Source organism: Mytilus galloprovincialis, chromosome 8, assembly GCF_965363235.1.
Source record: "Mytilus galloprovincialis chromosome 8, xbMytGall1.hap1.1, whole genome shotgun sequence".
Taxonomy (NCBI): domain Eukaryota; kingdom Metazoa; phylum Mollusca; class Bivalvia; order Mytilida; family Mytilidae; genus Mytilus; species Mytilus galloprovincialis.
The window spans coordinates 86,988,916-87,013,046 of NC_134845.1; positions in this window are offsets into that span (position 1 = coordinate 86,988,916).

The window sequence follows — 24,131 nt, forward strand, 5'->3', positions numbered from 1 at the left end:
AACGATCTGGTTTTAATGTTGCTTTGATGTCATTCGCATCTCTTGTGTTTCCCTTACAATTTTTTGAAATAAAAGTAAAAAACAGTAAAAAAAATAAGATAAAAAAAAGATGCAGTATGATAGAGGCTAACAATAAACAGTTGGGTGCAGAACAAGTATTACATGTAGACGTTGTTTACTCGCGTGCACTTCAAGTAAACGCCGTATTAACTGTGCGTTAACTCCAAAAATTTGGGAGACATAAAAAGTAAACGGGCGTTTCCGTTCGCGTTTACCTCCGCGTTAATGCAAAATCTGCGCGTCTTTTTATTTTATAAAGGCGAAACAGGCGTTAACTTTCGCGTTTTCATCCGCGCTAACGTGAAAAGAGGTGTGTTTTCTTATTTCGTCGAAATAAACACACGTTATTGTTTGTAGTAAACGTGCGTTAACGCAAATGGTACATGTATGTGTATCCTGCATACACTGACTTTAGATATCAAATGATAAAGTCCATCATAATGAAAAGACCAAGAATTCATTTTCAATTGACACATACAAACAATACAGTAAATTAATAATGCTATTAAATCTTTTTAATTAACTGAAAATTAATCATGCAATATTTTATTTTCTACACAAATATACAGTACAAGCATGTCTTTCTTTTAATCAAATAATTAAATCATCACCAAAATCTAGCAGTTTTTACGTCTGACTGTCTGACCTAGGATGACTCGTAGAAAATAAAATTATTTGACCTCATTAACCAAAACTAACAACGTTTGCCCTTCATCACGTAAATCTATATAGCTGCATGACAAATGACAGCAATATTGGACAGCAAAATTTTGTTCGCATCGATTGAGAGTGCCAGCATGTCCTCTTTTAAATCAAAATATTGAATCGTAAACAAATACAAGACGTTTTCATACCTCAGATTGACTCGTAGGACAAAATTATTTGTCTGCATCAACTAAAGCTGACCATATTGGCACTTTATTAAGAAAATATTATTAGCCGCACAGTAAATCAGTTGTATTTTTTTTTTTATATCAGGATGGATTGCATAATACATATGACAGCAATAATGCAACAATGACTAAATAATTTGGTTTGCATCAATTGTAGTGCCAGCATGTCCTCTTTTTATTCAAAATTATGAATTGCAAACACATATCAGAAGTTTTCTTACCTCAGACTGACTCGTATAACAACACTATTCATGTTATTTGTCCGCATCAACTAAAACTGACCATATTTGCACTTTATTATGTAAATCTTAATATCCACATAGTAAATCAGTTATATTTTTATATTAGGATAAATTTTAAATAAAAATGACAGCAATATTGGGAAAAAAATACTAAAAATTAAAGTAAACGCAAAAAAATGAAGTTAACTAACGAAATATGTGCACGCGGCGTCAACATGCGTTTACTTTATGTAATGCTTGGACTGGACCAAACTGTTGGTAACCGTATGACTCTCAATAATGAGCAAAATCCATACCGCATAGCCATTTTTAAAAGGCCCCGGCATGGCACATGTCAACAGCGTAGTAAACGGTCAATAAACCTCGTAACGATGGATGCAAGTAATTGAAATCAGTCCGTATATTCATTTTGTAAATTTTGTGTTTGCTAACGTTATTGATATTTAAAGATGTAATCTATTAATATTACTTGAAAGTTATTTATCAAGAACTCGATTGTTGGTTAGAGTTCATTAATATAAAAATAGTAACTCTTACAAAAAAGTCGACTAGAGACTTTTATCCTGTTAGCATTTCTAAAAGGACACGAATTGCTGCCAATTTAAGCTCTGAGAAATACTCAGCGTTACATTTTATTTTTTTTGTCAGTTTTACTGTTCTTTTCTTTCCATTACCAACATTATCATGTTCAAGATTAAGACAAAACTTTAAAAAATTTACCCTGCCACAAATTTTGTCTGGATTTACCATCATCACGAACGCTTAAAAAAACATAATGAAAGACACAGATAGAATAGCCTAATTTCAGTTGTTTTGTAATTGGTATATGAACAGATTATTCTTTGCAGTCTGTTTGTATTATTTTGATAAACGATAAGGGTAAAATGGTTACAGGACTAGAAATGATACGCTATACTTGTATATGATGACATATCTTTTGAGTTTGTGTTGAATTAGGAGATAACTGTATTGTATTTTAAGCTCCGACGGCTTCAATTGGTGATTTGATGGTCGCATATTAAGTTTACTGGCGCCGTCAGTATAAAAATGCACTTACGTTTTGTTTCTTGCAAGTCGTAAGTGCATTACGCATTAGAACGAAATTCAAAGTATTATATTCATTATGCTCAATAGTTCAATATCTTATTTCACGGTATCGCAAACATTATAAACGATAAAACAGTAATGTGTTCTTATAATAACCGATATTCATCCTATAACCTACATTGAACATTGTTTAATTGTTTAAGTTTATGTAAAAACTCTTCATTCTGGTATGAAAGTTAATATTTCTTTCTTTATATTTTACAGTTTGAAGATACCACCCTTATCAAGACCACCATTATCTCATCTGAATTATACGACACGAGTGCCTGTCAAAATTATTAGTGCACCATTATGTTGAACACTATCAAAACTGGCAATTGGAGACATGCATGGATGTTTTCTAAAAATGCAACATTGTCCAGTTTTTGTAGTGAATAAAATAACTCTTTCTAATGATGACTGTTTCATTCTTGTGAAAACATGTTAAAAGTAAAATCATAAAAATAATGAACTTGAAAAATGAAATTGGAAAGTCCCTGCTTACATGCCAAAATCAAATGACAAAACACATCAAAAACGAATGGACAAAAACTGACATACTCTCAACTTGGTACAGGCATTTTCAAATGTAGAAAATGGTGGCTTAAACCTGGTTTTATAATAATAAACATTTCACTTTGTACGAAAGTCTCATCAAATTCCGTTATGCTTACATTGATGCGGGAACTAAACAGACATAATAAATAAAATAGTGAACACATGGGTACAGCAGTCATGCAGTTATATATTTTATGAATATTTCGACATGTTTGCTAAACAATAAAAATACACTGCTATAAATTATCGTCAGATGCTGGGTGGGATTGGGTGCTTAAATTTAAGCAGCCATCTGCAATGCAAACATAGTTTGTGTAGATTCTAGTTTAAAATTCATATTAACATGAAAAAACTCTTCATTAAAATCATTGTGTGCCACAGTTTTAATACCTTTCACACTTTGAGGTTCATTACTAAATTAGTGTCATTGAACTACTTCTGACCTCTGTAAAATGACAGCTTTGGTTATATTTATTAAGAACTTTGAACCATCCTACCAGTCTCATTTAACACTAATGAGCATAAGGAATGATTATAAGAAGGATGTAAAAATAATAATTAATAATCAACGTGAGTTTAAATAATATGATAACTAAAGACATACACGTTTCCATTTTCATTTATATTTGTGCAACCTATACAGAAATTGACAATCTTTAACGAGCAAAATTGGTTCATTTGGATGACTTTATAGATCAAACGGTACGGATGCGATTGATAAATAAGTACTTACAAATGACAAACAAACAGGTCCATCAGCACAAAGGCAATTAATGATAATCATATAATTTTCAATCAAAATAGTAATAATTTAATTTTGGATGTAACGCGTCTTCTGATTGGCTGACGTTATTTTGTTATGAGCCATAGACATAATTTAGTCATGTGACCGTGACGTCATCAACGTTTTTTCATGGTTTTCTACGGTTTAAAATGGAATTTAGAATTAAATTATAAGAAATGACTGTAATATTTTTTCTGTCTATTCGAAATAACATAAAACATGTGGTGCGGACTGTTAAATAACCCGCTACGCGAGTTATTCAGTGTGCACCAAATTTTTTATGTTATTTCTTTATAGACAGAAAAAAATATTACAGTCATTCCTTAAATAAATACAAAAATAATTATGAAAAACTCATACCACATGCACCACTGGTACTCTTGATATAGCTTAAGATTCTAGGTAAACTGTATAACGTTAAATCTACGTTTCAAGACATCTTATTACTCAGAAAAAATTACAATCAAGAAGTTGGTAAAAATCGAATTTGTTTAAATAATGTATTATTAGCTAATAGAAATTTGTCATTAACGCTAATACTTGAAAATATAATATTTTTTGTCTGGAATAAGATTTTTTTATGAGTAAATAGATCAAAAGTACTGAATCAGATATTGGATCAATAAGGACTTTTACAAGACATGAAGCAAAGTAAAGAAGCACAACGACATTAAGTGCAAAATGTAAATTGTCCAAGCAAGACATTATTAATACAGATATAAATAGACGAAACTCATACCGATAGTTCTTTTAAGGGCATACGATACAGTTTTGATCCTGTATTTACAGTTTGATGACAATTTCCATATAGGCTATTTGTTGCCTGATTAAATCAAATATGTAATAAAAAAATATACCTCCATGTGCTACTTTTTGAGTTTTATGAGGTCGAAAAATTTTGTATATTTGCTCAAAATTCAGATTTGTGGCCGTATTTTTCCTTTCGAAAGAAAGACATAACTTTTTTGATTTAAAAGATAAACACAAATGTTTTTGTTAAATAATTTGTAATTTCTGTATTTAATAAGTATCCTAACAATTTATGCATCTTTTATTCAGAAATAACTAATATTTATCAAATAGTCATCAATTTAGAAAAACACGTCATTTTTTGCTGTATATTTATCAAAATTAAAAAAATTGCGCTATTTACAGTTTTATAAAATTTGGTCCATATAATCTCCCTGGAAAATGTCGTTTTAAAAGATAGGGGTCCATGAACTCGTTTTCAAATTAAATCAGTTTGAATGATAAAAATCAGTCGAAAAATGCATCTTTTCCCGATTTGTCACAGTTTGTCACGAAAATAACATTTTAAGTTAGCAACGTCATTACCTCCCCTGTAACTGTATCGTATGTCCTTAAGGTAGATTCATGCTATACCGCCATCTTGAATTGTACAATCACAGTACAAAATCGGTCTATTTATTTGCCCAAATCAGCAAATTTAGAAAAACACATTTGCAATTTAATGGTTAGACTGTTTATATATATAAAGAAACTTGTTAATTTATTGTATTATTCACAATACTTTAACAAATATCATTCGTTTTGGTTTTTAAAATAATTTTTTTACAAATGAGCTATTTAAGGGGAGATTACTCTTTTAGTACAAAATTTATACTGGGCTTATAGGGAATTTTTTTAATTTTTACTTGTGGCAAGAAAACAAGTTCGGTGACACCATGTTTTCTTTTTATTTTCTTAAAAGATATTATGAAACCTATCTTCTCACAATTTATTTCAAAATTCTATCTCATAGAATTTTTGTATGCACTCTTATGTGTTTTTTCATGAACAAACTAACCAAATTTAGGCAATTTTCAACGACTCATACCTTGAAAAATAGCATAGTAACCCATACTTTTTATTATATTTTTGAATAAAGCATAGTAAAATCTTCATTTTGGCAAATTATAAGAAAATTCTGTCTCAAAAACATTTACTTATGATCTACCTTAATATAAAGCAACGAATTAAACCAACGACAAAGAAAACCTGATTACAGACAATAATAAACTTTTCAATATTTTTTTACGTCTCGTGTTTCGTGGATATTTCAAGTTCAATGACAAAAGCGTTAGTGTAGATGGTCAGTTTATCGTAAGATATATATTAAAATGAAGTTAGAATAGCAGACGCAGAACTGAGCACATGTAGACGGTATGTAAATATTACAGTACAAATTGGGTTTCCAATATCCACTTTTTAAAGACAGAATTATGATTTGTATTAATTACAATTCAGTACAAATCTTAGGTATTATAGAACACTAGGATTCTTGTTGTATTATAATATATTATTATTGATATATCTGCACCAATTTATTTATTATTTATTAAAAAACGGTAATACAATCAACAAAAAGAAACAAAAAATCAAGTGTAATTACCACCCATAGGGTTGACAGAACAAAAGTTACATAACTTACTGATTTACAGTAATACCTATCGCAATTTGTAAGGTTGTTCACTGTAAAGACATGCAATTGGATGCTATTTTCAAAGACCATCTAAGCTAATCTTGGTATAATGGGTAAACTTTTTTACAAACACTTTCAAAAGGCAAATTCTATAAAAAGAATAAATAAAACGCATGGAAAGAATGTACGGGATGCGAAAGTATATGCAGGCAATTATATCTTATAATCAACATTCATGTATGTGTTCTGTAATGTATTGCTGTCATCAAAACACGTTTAGTCCATTATGGTAATGTAATATACAAGTACATGCTGTATTATATATCAAGTTTGATTAAATCTCGTCTCAACTGATTGATAGTTGCTACATAATGTATTTTCACCTCTAAATCGTCAATAAAAAAGGTTACGCACTTGAATTTTGAAAAGCTTTTCAGCTGTAGAGTTTCAATTCACTTATTACCAGGTATTGTCATGTAAATTAACAGATTTCATTAATTACATCAAACGTGATATATTGTACATGAATAATGTCATGTTGTTCAAAGCATCACACAATTTGTAAATAGGTTGTTTCAAGATCTCACTTCTCGTCCCACGATTTCAGAAAACCCTATTTCTTGAAAACATGTATTGTTGTCAACTGAAGAAGAAAAACAGTTGAATGTATTGAGAAAGTATTTAAATCTGGAAAACATGTATTTCTTTTTCATATGAATGTTGTGAGTTTGTAGTTATGTTATTTTTTGTTGTTGCTTAGTTTGCTTTAATGCATGATTTTTTTAAATAGTAAAAGCCGAGCGGTAAAAATTGGAGTCGAAATTTTACGTTTTCTTGGTATTTATGGGTATTTTTCTACTTAACAATCATTCATCATCTCTTTATAATTTATATGTCTCTTTATTATTAAAACAAATCTAGCATCTTCTCTTTTTTTTGTTTTGTTTTTTTAAATAAGACAATTTACCCCCCCCCCCCCCACCCCCCACGAGTCCTTAACTACAAAATACTTTAAATAGAAAGTAAAAGCAATCATACTATTTTCTACGTAAATATCATTTTGGTGGTAAGCGATTTGGGCAATTTGATATTAGACGTTTTATCGTTAAAAGGCGGTATGATGTTCATCCTGATCATTTTCTTAACTGTTAAAATACAAAACAATGAAACCTCTTAATTGACATTGCTAGCGTATTAGATATATATTATTAAACAAAAATGTAAATGTTAGAGAAAGAAATATTTACATGTAACTTTATGTGAACGTTCAACCAATCATTTTTGTTATAATATGCACTGTACCAAGTCAGGAAAATGGACATCATAGTTCGTTTCTGAGTGTGTTACATTTCGGTAAGTGTTTCTGTTGTGTCGTAGTTCTCTTACATTTGATACGTTTCCCTCAATTTTAGTTTGTAACCCTGATTTGTTTTTTCTCTATCGATTTGTGAATTTTGAACAGCGGAATGCTACTGTTGCCTTTATCTAATATAAAAAAAGAAGATATGGTATGATTGCTAATGAAATAACTATCTACAAGATACCAAAATGACACAGACATTAACAACTATAGGTCACCATACGGCCTTCAACAATGAGCAATACCCATACCGCATAGTCAGCTATGAAAGGCCCCGACATGATAATGTAAAACAATTAAAACTAGAAAACTAACGGCCTTATTTGTATAAAAAATGAAAGAAAAACAAATATGTTACACATAAACAAACAACAACCACTGAATTACAGGCTCCTGACTTTGGACAGGCTTTTAGATAAATATTGTGGCGGAGTTAAACATGTTAGCGGGATCATAACCCTCCCCTAATCTGGGACAGTGGTATAACAGTACAGCATAAGAACGAACTATGACACACTGTTGAAAAAGACTCATCAGATGGCCAAAAACACAAATGGACGTGGCTGAGTACTTAAACATCCTGACAACAAAAAGACACTAGAAACAGATCTGAGAGTACTCGTAGTTATATGAAAGCTAGTTGTTGTGCTCTCCCGTTTGAAGTAATTTTTCTACAGTTACAGCCAAACTTCAAAACCAAATGTTTATATCTATGGAAAAAATTAGTAAAGGTTTTTAGTAATTTATTGTAACGCCATCCTTGGTTTAATAATTTACCAGTAATGCATAGATTGCGTTCGTTAACATCAAAAACGTCACAACAGACACGGGAATAGCGAACGAGCTGTGAAATATAAACACCGTAAGATGGTGCCAAGGGAACATCACCATCTTAAAATGGAAAATTAACAATAGGAAACGAAAAATCGGCCCTTTTGTCGTAAATTTTAGTGTGGAGTTGCCAGGGAATGAAAAATCGTCCCTTTTGTCGTAAATTTTAGTGTGGAGTTTCCTGTTTATTATCTCATTTATAGATACTGTAAGCTGCTCAATGTTTATAATAGTTTTCATTGTAATGTGTAAGTACCAATATTTGATTGTTCTTTTTTTATTTGTTTCGTTGTTTTTATTTAACATTCAATCTTATTATCTTCTATCCTTTTTATTCTTCTTATAATACATTGTACAACATATGGACTTCTGTTTATCTACACCTATATAACGTACTTTTAAAGTTCTTATAATATTTTCTCCTAAAATAGATAAAAAGGCCAATAAAATCACATTAAATATAACATAAACGATTGCAGTATGTATCAGCGAATATTGTTTGTTCAAATTATTTCATCTTATATAAATAAAAACATAGGGTATGCAACATCGTGGAAATCATTAACTATTTACTTACACCATGCCTTCTATCAAAAACATTTTACATTTCAGAAAAAAAAACATGACAAAAACAATACAGTCTTCATGTTTCAGACAATGAAAAACCCTACAATTTATTATATTTAATGCTATAAAAAACTATTAACATTGATTTAAAAACAAGTTAATTTGTGTTTGCATAATGCAGACGGAAAGAAATCAAACAAATAACAAAGTCTTATGAAATTCAATCAATTTAAATGTTTGGAAAAGAGGGACGAAAGATACCAAAGGGAAAATCAAACTCATAAATCTAAAAGAAACTGACAATGTCATGGCTAAAAGTGAAAAAGACAAACAAACAAATAACAGTACACATGACACAACATAGAAAACTAAAGAATAAACAACACGAACCCCAACAAAAACTAGGGGTGATCTCAGGTGTTCTGGAAGGGTAAGCAGATTTTGCTCCTCATGTTGCACCCGTCGTGTTGCTTATGTGATAACAAATCCGGTAAGTAGTCTAATTCGGTAGGTCACATTCATGAAAGAGAAGGGGATTGTAGTTACGACGTAAGAAATCTATCCGATATCATTTGTGAAATGGTTATTCCATAACGATCAACCAACTCGTGATGGCGTCCGTAAAATTTATGAAGGGATAATTTCAACTTCACCATTTGGAACTCCTGGTTTAATATCGTCCTTGTGAGCAGCAACCCCCTATCAAGAAAATCCTGATAGGAAATGCAAGCACGGGAATATCGTATCAATTGGGAGATATATACCCCGTATGCAGGTGCTGCTAGAATGTTGCTACTTAGAAATGGAAAGTTTACAATTAGACAGCTGAAATCATCTCTTTTGTCGTAAAGTTTTGTTTTTAATCGACCCTCAATGTCAATTTCTAGATATAAGTCAAGATATGAAGCTCACTTAACTGTATCTGTAGTATCCTTCATCTCTAGTTCAATGGGATAGATGTGTTCCACATAGTCACTAAATGTTGAATTATTTAGTGAAAGAACATCATCTATATAGCGGTAAACGGTACTCTATAAACTCAAGGCATGTATCTGTAGAACGGTTCAAAATACCCCCAAACTAAACCTTATTTATCCGAGGAAATTTGCTTTTTTTACATTTTTGCTTGTAATTGATGATTGTACACATGACGAAATTCTCATTGAAAACAGGGAATACATTAACCTTGTTGTCAAAAGCAGGAAAGAAACAAGTGTGATTAAATAAATAATATAATAGTACACACAACAGCAAACCACTGAATAACAACGGACATTAATATAAGGCAGTTCAGATGTACACCAATAAGGAAATATAAACTGCGCGTCACACGAATGTATCAACGCAACACAAACTGGCGTCACATTCAAATCTCTATGAAATAATATAAAGTAATGATAAAGTTTGTAATGCAGTTATTTTATGTTTTTTCTAACCATTACAAGAAAATGATTAACTAACTTGGTAATAAGTAATCATGTAATTATTGGTATTAAGTCCAATTTAGTAACGTAAAAAAAGAACAAAAAAATGAATTACAATGCTGTTGATTAGAAAATGTCAGAGAAAATTTCAGAGTAAATTTGAAATTATTCATTTTTTGTTACTTGTTATAATGGAAACAGACCTTTCAAAACAATTTTGCATACACCATAATGTGAATCACCATAAGTATTACCGACAGTACGTAACATGTTAAAACATTCTCCTGGGGAATGTTAACTAAGTGCACATTACTTTTAATAGTAAACATATTTCAAAAGCTTTTCATTTATTATAAAGAATAAGACAAGTTAGACATAATCTGTTTGGTCTATATCTTAGACTTGAATAATCAAAATATATAAATATCACTGATTTCCAGTAATGATCATGTATATCAGTTAAAATATTTAAAAGAATAAAATACAGAAAAAAAAAACATATCAAATGTATCAGGCTTTATAGGGGTACATTAAAGTATGTAAAGAATGACGTTCCATTTGGCCAGTAGTTTTACAGTGATGTGTTGTAATACGTGAGCTCTTCTGTTCGGGCTGACACATGATTCCTTTTTTTTTAATTTATCATAACATTGTTTGTAATATTTCGCCGGTATTGCAGATTAAATCTGTTTGGTGCATAGCTCAACAAGAATGAGTTGTCACTGTTTTTTGGATCCGTAAGACTCCAAATTAATGTTACTTTGAACAACTAAAAAATGTGTTTTTTCACCACGCGTGCATTTTAGGTTGTAATTATTTTGCTAGGACAGATAAAACATGTGTGTGTAGGATACATTCAATGTTTTATTGTAACGAGATTGCGAGTTAGAGGATGACAAAACATATTAAATATACTTACGTATAGCATCATCCTGAAAAGTTGGGATCAGTTTTTGTATCCCTCAGAACGACCAGTATTCTGTCATTTAACAGTTTTAAATAGTTATAGAACAAAAAGAACTTAAAAAACTTCTTGGATAACATTGTCAGAATCAGGTCTAAGGTATTAATGTCTGGAACTTGGTTAACTGTCAGGATAAGTTTTAAAGTAGAACCTGTAGAGTCGGTTCTAGTGCTGAACAGTTTTAATAACGTTGATAATACCACACTCTAGTCGTTATCCAAAGCCCAGACAGTACGCTACACTTTTCTATGTTTCTTGTATCATATTATCACTTAGATAAGAAAAATTAAATAACAAACCAAAAGTTGGTTTTAGATTTGTTATTCTAACATGTTTATAATGAGCCTACTGACTAATGTATAAGTAAAAACTTTGCGTAAACACAATATACCATGTTTATCATGAGCCAACTGACTAATGTATAAGTAAACATTTTACGTAAACACAATATACCATGTTTATCATGAGCCTACTGACTAATGTATAAGTAAACATTTTACGTAAACACAATATACCATGTTTATCATGAGCCTACTGATTAATGTATTAGGAAACATTTTACGTAAACACAATATACCATGTTTATCATGAGCCAACTGACTAATGTATAAGTAAACATTTTACGTAAACACAATATACCATGTTTATCATGAGCCTACTGACTAACGCATAATAAAACATTTTACGTAAACACAATCATAACAATATACCATGTTTATTATGAGCTTACTGACTAACGTAGAAGAAAACATTCTACATAAACACAATATACCATGTTTATCTTGAGCCTACTTAGTATTTTACAAGAAAACATTTTACGTAAACACAATATACCATGTTTATCATGAGCCTACTGACCGATGTATAAGAAATCATTTTACGTAAACACAATATACCATGTTTATGATAAGCCTACTGACTAACGTATAAGTAAAGATTTTACGTAAACACAATATACCATGTTTATGATAAGCCTACTGACTAACGTATAAGTAAACATTTTACGTAAACACAATATACCATGTTTATGATAAGCCTACTGACTAACATATAAGTAAACATTTTACGTAAACACAATGTTTATCATGAGCCTGCTGACTAATGTATAAGAAAACATTTTACGTAAACACAATATAAAAAATAATGTCTTACTTATATATGGTATGCTGAGACGGATAACATATACTTTTAAAATTGCCGTTATTAAAATAAGAATGTCGGTGACATGTTTTTTTTTGAAAGATGATTATACAGATTGATGGTAACTATGTGAGTGTTTATAAAAGGAGAAAAAAAAAAATGGATATAACCATATGATAATCTTAGAGAGTGTTTTATTATTTTTCAAGATCTGCTTGCTCATTACCTGCTTTTTAAGAAAACGAATTTGAGATATTTCAGTTTTCGATCTAACCAAAAGCAGGCACACAAATATCAATCATTTGTCTTCATACGGAAATATCACAGTGCTACTCCTTTTCATCTTTGAAACCACAATAAATACATGCATGGTTTAATTTTGTTAGATCAGTGGTTGTCCTTGGTTCGTGTTTTTCATACTGTTCTTTTATGAAATGTTTGATTTAAATAAGGTCTTTAGCCAGTTTTCTTAACAGGATTGTTTCATAACTTCGATGGCTGTGCCCTTTCTAACCGAAGTAATACGACTGCCTATGATTGCTTACACTTCATATATATATTGGATGGTTGTCGTTAAGAAATTGTAGCACATCTCCTTATTTTCATTTTCAAATATACTTAATTGCAATTGAAATGACAAGAATACACTGATTTACATTTCATTAGATTAAATTTCATTTATATCACGGGAATAATAAAACTCGTAATATGAAAAGAAAAAGTACAAGCTGTTCCATTAAATGTTTCATATCATGAAGGTAGAAATAGAATGCAAACAATAATTTCCTGGAAAGACAAACCGGCATCACGATTAAACACCTAAAATAAATGTATAAAAATGTCCTCACTTCTTTTTATGTAGATATAACAGTGACATAAAATGTCAGCGGTTTTACAATTTAAAGGTATGACGTGTGGATTTTATCGGAAATAACTATTGAACTAGTTACTGAGTTATTTACTATATATCACTAGTTTTTTATTTACTAAATAATCATTTATTGGGACCGTTCCACAGAACTTACATCTCGTATGCACACTGGTTAAATGATCTCATCAAACTTACGTAATATGGTAAATCATACCTTATACTGTAAAATGGTTTGATAAATTAGCCCTAATAAAATTAAGATATTTTATAAAGTTTAAAATACGTTTTGTGTTTGAAGTTAAAATTTTAATTCTAATGTGAAAACAGTCTACATGAAAGCAGACTTTTGTAATAAAAATTGAAAAAGCGGTTTTATTTATTTTTTCTATCTAATTAACCATGAAGAGGATGTGTGTTAGATAAACTGGATTGCGTAGGCGTAGGTTAAGTACTTAAATGGGACATCAGAAATTTTTAATCAATATTCATTGAGAAAATGTAGTATGTTTTATGACTTGCTGCTATCGTATAGCCCGTGTACAGTTTGTAGTCATTTCTGGTTCTCACTCTGAAAACAGCTCACCTCGAATCTATACCAGAGCTAAAAACGATAAGTGCAAGAATTTTCAGTTTTGATTGAATCATATAGTTATCTTTAATTAAACCTATAACCTATTCAAATCAACTAGGATTTTCTTCAATCTCTTTAACTATTTCAATTATATATTGATCTTAAAGAATGCCAGGTTGTTTGGTAGTTTGATTTAATGCTTTCAAATTTAAAGATGTAATCAAAAGGTAAAAAAAGCTGTAATGTTCGGTTTAAATTAGATAGGGTGATTCAGACCAGTCAAGACAAATTTTGAAGGTAAGACAAGGAGAGGAAAGGTCAAGCCCTTTGTCGAGACCATTTCAGACTACACCAAGATGACCAAGGACTGCATTAGACTTATTACATGAAATCGAGACCAACGTCGATTACAGTTAAGTGCCGAGTTAAGTTATGTCTGAACAGTGTGTAGTGTCTACGTAAAAAGCTCGAGGGCAAACATTGAATTAATTGATTGTCAACAAACAACAAACACGTAAGCAGAACAACCATCGTTTTAGATACATTTTACCCTAGGCTGTTGTCAAATAATTTAATTAACATTTTTATTGATTCTGCAAATTACAACATATTCGTCTAAATGATATAGTTTTGAAAATAATTGATAAATCGACCGCAATTTCTATCAAATCAACTTTCAGTATATTCTGTCATGTTCATATTGTTCAAATATAGTTCTTTAAATTTAATCTTCTTTTTCCTACAAATGAACATTTTTTTGAAATCATTACGAATGTCCTTTGACATAATGAGAAAAACAGCAAAATCTGTCAAACTGTTCAGAACTCGCAGAATGTTTCCACCAAACATAATCAGTTTCATGGAATAGGATTTGATATTAAGTCCCGTTTCTGGAAACAGTTTTGCCACTATAATAATTACGGAATTTGGCAAAAATGCAAACATGTTTGTGACGGACAGAATTAAGAATATTTTACATAATCTAGATTGTAACTTGCTTATAGTTTTCGTTCTATCCTGGTTCTCAGATAAAGCCATCGCACGTTTGTTTTTATACAACACGTGAACAATCATTCCATTTATGACAGTAAAAAACATGATCTGCACGGGTCCGTCAAGAAAACGAACGATAATCATCAATATTCCAAAATATTCCTCATTCTCAAGGTAAAAGTCAGTAACGGAATGTGTATAGATCGTTGTATTCAGTGCATTCCCATAAAAAGGTACCATTTTAGTAAATAACGGTGTAACAATCGTCGCAAAAATGCTTACAAATAAAGCCAATATAATGAATATACTTGAATGGGTTGCTGTAATCGACAAGTGTAGTTTCAAAGGGGTCTTGATTGCTATTAAACGTTCAAATGACAAAATACAGAACACATTCAAACTGAATCTTCGGAAAAGAAAACTCAAGATGTCGGCATTCCAAAAATAAATGTCAACTGCTGTTTCATAAAGTGTCTTGGATTCGTTCAGCTGAAGAAGTCTAGCCAAAGGGAGAAACAAGTCAGATACCAAACTAAGAATGTCTGCCAGCAAAATGAAGGCCATGTAAATAAACGACGAATTTGCGTTCCGTTTAGAAAATAAGTTATTTGCTACAAACCCATTCCCTATAATGCCAATTGGACACACGAAAGGTATAACAAACACGTCTTGTGCAAATAATAGTTGATCATATATGCCTTTAAGATGGTCTGTTTGGGGTTGAAACATTATTGCGCTACCAATCGTCGTTACATTGGTGTTACGCAAAGACAACTTCGAAGAAATAGTTATGCTGCTTGAACTGTTATAGTTAGGATTAGAACGCATATCACGTGTACTCGAATCATTCGAAATATTCTGAAAATATAATGTGAACGTACCAGTGCTACTTATATCCTCAGTTGTCAAAGTAGCGCAGATTGTAGGATAAATATGTAGAACATATATCAAACCAATTGTAAATGATTGCATGGTGTCTGAGGGTCCTGTATTTTACAAACTCCTATACAAAATTAAACATATTTGTATATTGTCTATTTCAGAAAAGCTACACACAACATGCACAATCACATTAAGTACATCATATACTACTTATACATGTCACACGTACGTTTGATTTGTTTATACTCAATATTTGTGTTTAAAAAAGGGTGAACTCATTGCACAGCATTTTCAGTGTCAAAAAGATATGAAAAGATCTGTATGGATTCCTACGTAGCAGCAATATATAGATATATATGCTGTTTACAATTGTACATTTTTTTTAACAACTGTTTTTTTTTCACATATTATCTGTATGTTTGCAAACATGTTGTACAACTTCATCAACAATATATATGTTATTAATAATAATTATCAAAGATGTTATTTAACTGTATTTTGTAGGATACATTACAGCACACAACAACGATCTTGCTATTTCTAAACTATAATTAACGTATAATGTTAATGAAATAGTGATACGGATCTTATTTGATTTACTGAATTAAAACAAAATAGTTAAATCGGCTGTTACCTTAAATAGACATGATTAAATAATTAACAAATGTGTCTTTTTACTAAGCCTGCAAATCGCATGTTATATACAACGAGCATCAAACTTTCTTTTGTGAAATGCCCGCAAAGAACAATTTAAATAGCTTTTTAATAAGTGGGGGCCATCACGAAGGTGTCCCATTAATCACCTAAATACATAATGTTTGCCAAAATAATGAAATAATCATTTATTATGTATTAGACAAGATAATCAAATATTCAAAAGTATAAGCATATAATTATTGAAAAATTGTGTCTGTTAGTTAGATAATCATTATTAAAATTGTCAAGTAATCACAATAATCAAAACCCCTTGAGGAGGATCTGAAATGACGGGAAAGAAAAAAATACCGTTTCGAAACGTTTTGTCGAATCGTTGCAAACACAATGTTATGTTACCATTTTCATCTTTCAACGTGATTATTTAAATCACATATAGGAATAATTCAGTAAAACAATTTTGTATCTAGTATGCACTGTCAGAATTTCATTTTGCCTAACATGTTACTAAATGTAAATAAATTTAAATACGTTATTACCTACAAATATTAAATGAAATCTTACTGTTAGCAAAAATAGATAAACTATAGGTTTTTGTAAATCCTTTCCGTATTTTGCAGCAGATCGACACATCAGCTGTTTTTATATAGGCTATAACGAATAAGAAGACCACGTGACTTTCTAAAACGAAATAATGAATAGAATAAACACATGTACACACATGATAAAGATTGCTTGAATTAAAAAAAAGTTGATGCATACACTTTACGTCATATAGTAGGTAGGCAGCCTAAACGAAGGTATTTGTATTTAATATGAATAATTATAATGTGTTTGATGTGTAACTTAAAACAATGCTAGCTTTGTATTATTCTGACTTGGTATATCATGTATATCATCTTCAGTTTTAAAGATGTATCATGAAGGAAAAATCTCTCCAACTTTTTACTTTATTTGACGTTTTACACATTTTTTGTTCGAATGTCACTTTTTTTATATATACTTAAGTAGAAATGATTATCGTTTCAAATATCGACCTATATTTATTTTACTTTTAGATAGGAATAAAAGAAAGGAGTGCAAATGCGTCAAAATATTGTCGGTCCCGACGGTTAGACTGTCAATATGAACCGTCTACCAAAAAACCGCCAGCGGAAACGGCTTTATATATATATATTCATCATTTTGTATTTGTGCATTCGTTTCTTGAAAAGTAAGTCTTTCGAACAACACGCTACCAGAAGGAATAAATGTAAGCGCATTTATATGTTCAAATTCCGGATATGGATGATTTATTTTTGGTCTAGAATTATGAACATTTAGTCCTTAAACAACACTACAAATACAATACTATGAGTGAATAAAAAACGACAGAAAAACGACAACACACTAAAAATACAATACTATGGCACAATGAAAACGACAGAAAAGACTAACGACAAACTACAACTCACAAAACACTATACAGAAACATAAAAAAGTCCTAAAATACTGTTGAAAATATAAGTGTGCATGACGGGTCAATCAAATCGCGTTGTTAGAACTGTTAACATATGTTGTTGACTCTCATCATATAAATACGTTTTAGATTTGTGTATGTCCTTGATCGAATCATAAGGGCTCAGCAAATTGTAAACCATTTTCTACATCGTAGATTGTTTAACGCTTAAAACATGATAGTTTAAAACATAAACACGGATTTCCAGTGATGGCGGAGGAATCATTACAAATAAAAAGATACAAGTAAATATACGGTGATATATAGCATTTAAAAAAAAGTTTACTGTTTTAATAAACGATATTTCAAAATCATTTTTTAACTCCATGTTTCACAAATTTGAAACCATGGCCACTTGCTCACATATTTCGCTCAAGAAAAACAACAAAACAGGTGTTTCTTACATGTATTAGTAGTCGTGTCGTGAAGACTGGTGTGTTATTCCTGCTTCATCAGGCTTTGACAGCTGACAGGTTTTTAAAATACATCCAATTGTTTTGAGTTAAAAATCACAGGTGACTTGTCTTCTATATTTACCTAATGCATTTGTGATAATTACAGGAAAAGTAAAATGAACAGAGTATGTCATTTTATAAAAGAGGCGAAAGATACCAAAGGAATAATCAAACTCATAATTAAAAACAAATGATCATGTATTTTAAAAATGTGATTAAAAAAAGTTAATGCATAGTTTTTTCACAATCTTGTTATGAAAGTAAATTAGTTATTTACAATTCATCATTATATTCCGGTATTCGTAAGATGTGTAATCAAGCGAGGTAGTGAAGAATACACTTCATTAATGCTTTCACAGAAATACAGCTTCATTGTGTATCACTGCACCCGAGGTTTGACAACTAAGTTTATCCCAATTAACACTTATAGGTCACCGTAAGGCCTTCAGTATATATAATATATAATTCTGATTGACAGTTTGCCATTGGTTTTTTTGGTAGATTTAATCATAAATCTAATATGCATCAAGACAAAAGATTTAATAGTAGAAAGGTAAACAAAACAGCTCATTTCAAATTAGATATTTTTCGTCGATGATCATTATATATGCCATATATCTTTTATATTTGTCTTTTCGGGCCCTTTTATAACTGACCATGCGTTATGGGTTGAAATTAGTCTTGAAGGTAGTACGGTGACCAATATTTGTTAATTGCTATGACACTTGTTCTCTTTTGATAGGTTGTTTCATTGGCGAACATTTCACATTTTCCTATTTTAATATCATATAATAATTTCAATTCAAAAATCAAAAGCATAAGAATAAAACGGCTCATATGGCTAGCAACTGTATAATGAACACAATATTAAAAACAGACTCCAAAAAAAATTACCCCACAACAGCCGTTGGGATATCCCGTGCTAACGAAGTATAAGTTAATGTTGCCCACATGTGGCAACCATTGAACATTTTGTGGAAATGCACAGATATATATATTTTTTTGAAGATAATTTCTAAAAATTAGAGGGAAGGATTTTCTACGTACAACCTGTCGGGCATGTATAAAAAAAATACTCCACAGTACTAGTTAAACAAACAAATTATAGATAAACCCTAAATCGAGATCAAACTGATAAACAACAACAAACTATTGTTGATAATACTACATAACGTTTAAGTAACACTTTTGTATATTTTGTACACTTTTGTATATTTCCAGGATTATCCTTCTTGATCTATCATTACTTTCATCACACTAAATAGACAATAGATGATTTTATTTGTTGATCGTCACGACATTAAACTTTACATGGAAAGATCAAAGATAATTATTCAAAAAATAGATATTACTTTCAATTTCAAAATCATGGATCAAAATTGCTGGGAGTTTTGTTTACTTGACATCGATGTTATTTATATTCTTATTGGTCAATCAATTTGTTCAAAAATTAAGTTAAAAGGGATGTAGGGGGGTCAGTAAAAAAAAAAAACTATATGAATTAAGTTTTTTTTTTTTATCCTACATCGAACTTTTGATGTCGTCCCTTTAAAGAGAAATCGGTTTAACAACTTGTGAAAATTTGATATGGCTTGATACAAACTTTTGTTATTTAATTTAAATGGAAATAATAAACTCGCTAAAGGCTCGTTTATTTTTGTATTGAAATTAAATAATTTCAGTTAATATCAAGCGATATCCTATTCTGACTCGTTAATATATGAAACCTATAAATACAATATTATAAATCAGTCTGTAAATTGATATCTGTTTTCATTTTTTACTCAGAACATACACTGCAGCTCGGGTGGATTTTGCTTTGTCCAGCCGTCAACAGTGGGAGTGGGCATCGGTGGGCAAAATTTCTAGCTTGTCCACTCTGCCCACCCATAGGAATGGGCATTCCATTTCTTTTGTTTAATCAAAAGACATGGAAGTACAATAAATTGAAAAAAAAAAATAAAAAATTAAAAAACAATAAAAAAAAAAAAAAAAAAACAATAAATTGAAAAAAGCAGATAAGCATTTGCAATCAATATTTTTACAAAAAAAAAATATTATAGTTAGAGCATGTAGAGTGGGCAGGTGGAAAAAGCAAAATCCACACTGGCTGTTGTGAATTCATATCTTGAAGGATTGTTAATCATATGGTGAACTAATCTGCTCCTTTTGAGGTTCTATACCCTTGATGTAATTTTATAACAGGTTATTTTCTAAAATTTTATTCATTCCAAGCGTTTTATCAAATTTACTCCAGCGCCAGTAAAGTGCAGTATGATAGACGGCTACTGCTCTACTTTTTTTGTGTACAAATTCACCTAAATGTAGCTGTGCATGATAATTTTTTCACAGATCTATATCTTTTTCTATCAGTGTAATTAATTGGATGTTTTACCTTTTTTCTTCAGTGATTTTGCATTGAGTAAAACGTTTATTGAAGGAAAAAAAATGACTATTGATCAAATATCCTCATTCTAGGAAGCATCCAGCTAGATAATTATGTTTTATCATACGCGACATTATTATCAGTCAACTCTTTATATTTATGTTATCATTTCAATGATTAAATTATGTTATATGGACTATTAAATACGTCACGAATTTATTTATTTTATCTTGGTTTATCAATATTGCTATTCAGGGAAAATTTTCAAAAGAACCTTACTTTGTCGTGATGAATAGAAGTACCAGCAAATATTTGTTTGTATTCTTCGTGTTCGTTAAGAAATGTCCCAGTTAAAATGTTAGTCTGTTGAAATTTTATAGAACTTTACCAACATGATACAATTTTTTAGCGCATGCAGTTTTATATGTATCAAATACGGGTTTTCCTTAAGATATTGTGTCTTCAGGATACCAATGAAATGTTCCAATTAAAAAATAGCGAACATTTTGAAGGGAACATTAATTAAGGAAGTTAAACGTGATCGTGTTGCTTGCCCACTCAACCCATTTTTTTTTTACCAAACGTCAAGTATCACCAATGGGGTAAGTGTCAAAATATGGTGATGATTTTTTACGTATTTGACATGTACTTTTGGTACATTTGTTTTCGTGGATTATACTTAGATGTTCGTAGCTATTTAATTTTGTTGATTTACCGAAGTCTGCTAACAGGCCTATAGAAATTTTGTTATTCGATGATCGTATAATGTCTTGGTTCAACTCTACCGACGAAATCCATAAAATTGGTATACAACGAAAAGTAAAAAATCCAAGAATGAAACCGATAACAACGAGTAAGCTATTAATTTGTTTGGCTTAAATATTCTGTAAATAAATCGCATCGCAAACTAACCGTAAAAACCGTTAAAACAATCGTCAAATGCATTCACCGAATCTAACGTAACGTTTTTTATGAGCGGTGTACGAGCGATTTGCGATACCTGCATATTGTTTAGAATTATTACATAATCAATCAATCCGTAAACTCTCTTCAAACTTTGTACTTAATTACCATACGAATTGATAAAATGTATTGCACAAGGGACTTAAATATAAGTCGTAAGTTGTTGAACTTCAGTACATGAAAGAACAAATAAATCTCTATTTGTTTAATTGATGTTTAAATATTATAGTATATGAACTGATGTAGTTATGAGAAAGTCAATTAAACAGTTAAATAAACAAAGGCGGATTATTTTACGCAGTTTTACTGGATACTAATAAAAAAAGGAAACAAAATTGAATATCCGTAATGCCTTTCATTATATCTTGACGTCTATAATACGATATCAATAAAGAACGGATGACAAACATTGTATATGTACTGTTTATTCTATTGTGAAGGTAAATATATATATTTATATACCCTTCGGTTTTGATTTTATAAGTAGATTTATTTATTGATTGCAACAAATATATTTGTTTATTGTTATGATCGTAGAGGAGCTCATTATTATCATCCCTTTTGACCGTTATGGACTAACCAAATATGATATCGGATATGTTCTTTAAGTCGTACATACAATCCATTTCCCTTTTCATCACGAATGTGATATCGAATTACCAAATTAGACTATATACCGTGTTGCAATAACATAAGTAACACGACGGGTGCCACATGTAGAGAAAGATCTGCTTACCATTCCAGAGCATCTGCGATCAACCCCGTTAGTAGTTGGGTTCGTGTTGCATAGTCTTTAGTTTTCTATGTTGTGTCTTGTGTACTTATATTTGTCTGTTTGTCCCTCTAGTATCTTTCGCCCCTCTTTTATTGTGTTTTCTATATTTATATTTTTTTTGATTTTGTAAATGTTCAATATAACTATATTTGATCAAATGATAGTAACGAATCATCTTTAATGCTCCCCCTTGTTTAATTTTCTTTTCAACTCATTGTTTAACAATGGAAAACATAATGATAATTTGACCTCCGTGTACACATGGTACAGTGCAGTCCTGAAAAGGTTTACTTTGTTTACCCAAAAACTGCAGGTCGATAGTATAAGTTAGCATTTTTTCTGATTATTTACTATAAAAAAAGATGTGGTATAGCTGCCAATAGAAAACTCTTTGCGAAAGCCAAATGACACAGTAACTAACAACTTCAGAACATTTCATTTATGTGGTCATTTTTATAAATGTATTGTGTATAAAACTGGGAATTTTTCGAAAAACTAAGGATTTTCTTATCTCAGGCATAAATTACTTTAGCCGTATTTGGCACAACATTTTTGGAATTTAGGATACTCAATGCTCTTCAACTTTGTACTTAATTGGCTCTATATATTGTTTTTGATATTAGCGTCACTGATGAGCCTTATGTAGATGAAACGCGCGGTTGGCGTACTACATTATAATCCTGGTACCTTTGATAACTCCGAACATCACTGGGTCGATGCCACTGCTGATGGACGTTTCGTCCCCGAAGGTATCATAAGCCCAGTAGTCAACACTTCGGTGTGGACATGAATATCAATTATGTTGTCATTTTTATAAACTTCCTGTTTATAAAACTTTGAATTTATCGTAAACCTTAGGATTTTCTTATCCCAGGCATAGATTACCTTAGCCATATTTGGCGCAACTTTTTGGAATTTTGTATCCTGAATGCTTTAACTGTGTACTTGATAGTTTGATATGAGCGTTACTGATAAGTCTTATGTAGATGAAACGCTTCTGGCGCACTAAATTATAATCCTAGTACCTCTGATAACTAATTATGTGTTCAACTGAAGATGGTTTGTTAACATTGTATGGAATGCTAACTAAAAAGTAGAACTACCCCTTAATTATTGGCTAAAATTTGTATCTATTGTTAAAAAACTATATTCATCAATCCGTCGCCTAATTGATTCGGAAATGTGTTGTCTGATGTGTACGATAGTCTTCTAAATGTTAAACAAGGGGGACCTTTGTCTTTTATTTATTAAATTAAATTGTGTCTTTGTGTAGATTTTTATCTACCTGGTCTTTTTGCGGATGATAGTGTCTTTTATTTAGAAACATCACAGAAAGGGTTGGAGCATTAAGTGGTAAATACATATATAAGTAAGCAATGAAGGTGGTTTTTAAATTTGATAGATGCTTTCTTTGTGTTTCTTTGTTTATTAATTACTTGTTTTGTTGTTCAAATTGAGATTGTGATACGGTGATGACTGCTGGACCCCTATTTTGACAATTTTACATACATGTAGTATGTCTGTATTGTTCACGCATCGTTGTAACTATAATGGGATTCGATACGACTTTCATACACGTGAGAGGTTCATTCTTATAAAACCAGGTTATATCCACCATTTTCTACATTGGAAAATGTCCGTACCAAGTCAGGAATATGACAGTTGTCCATTCGTTTGATGTGTTTTATCATTTGATTTTGCTGTTTGATTAGGGACTTCCCGTTATGAATTTTCGCCGGATATAGTGCTTTT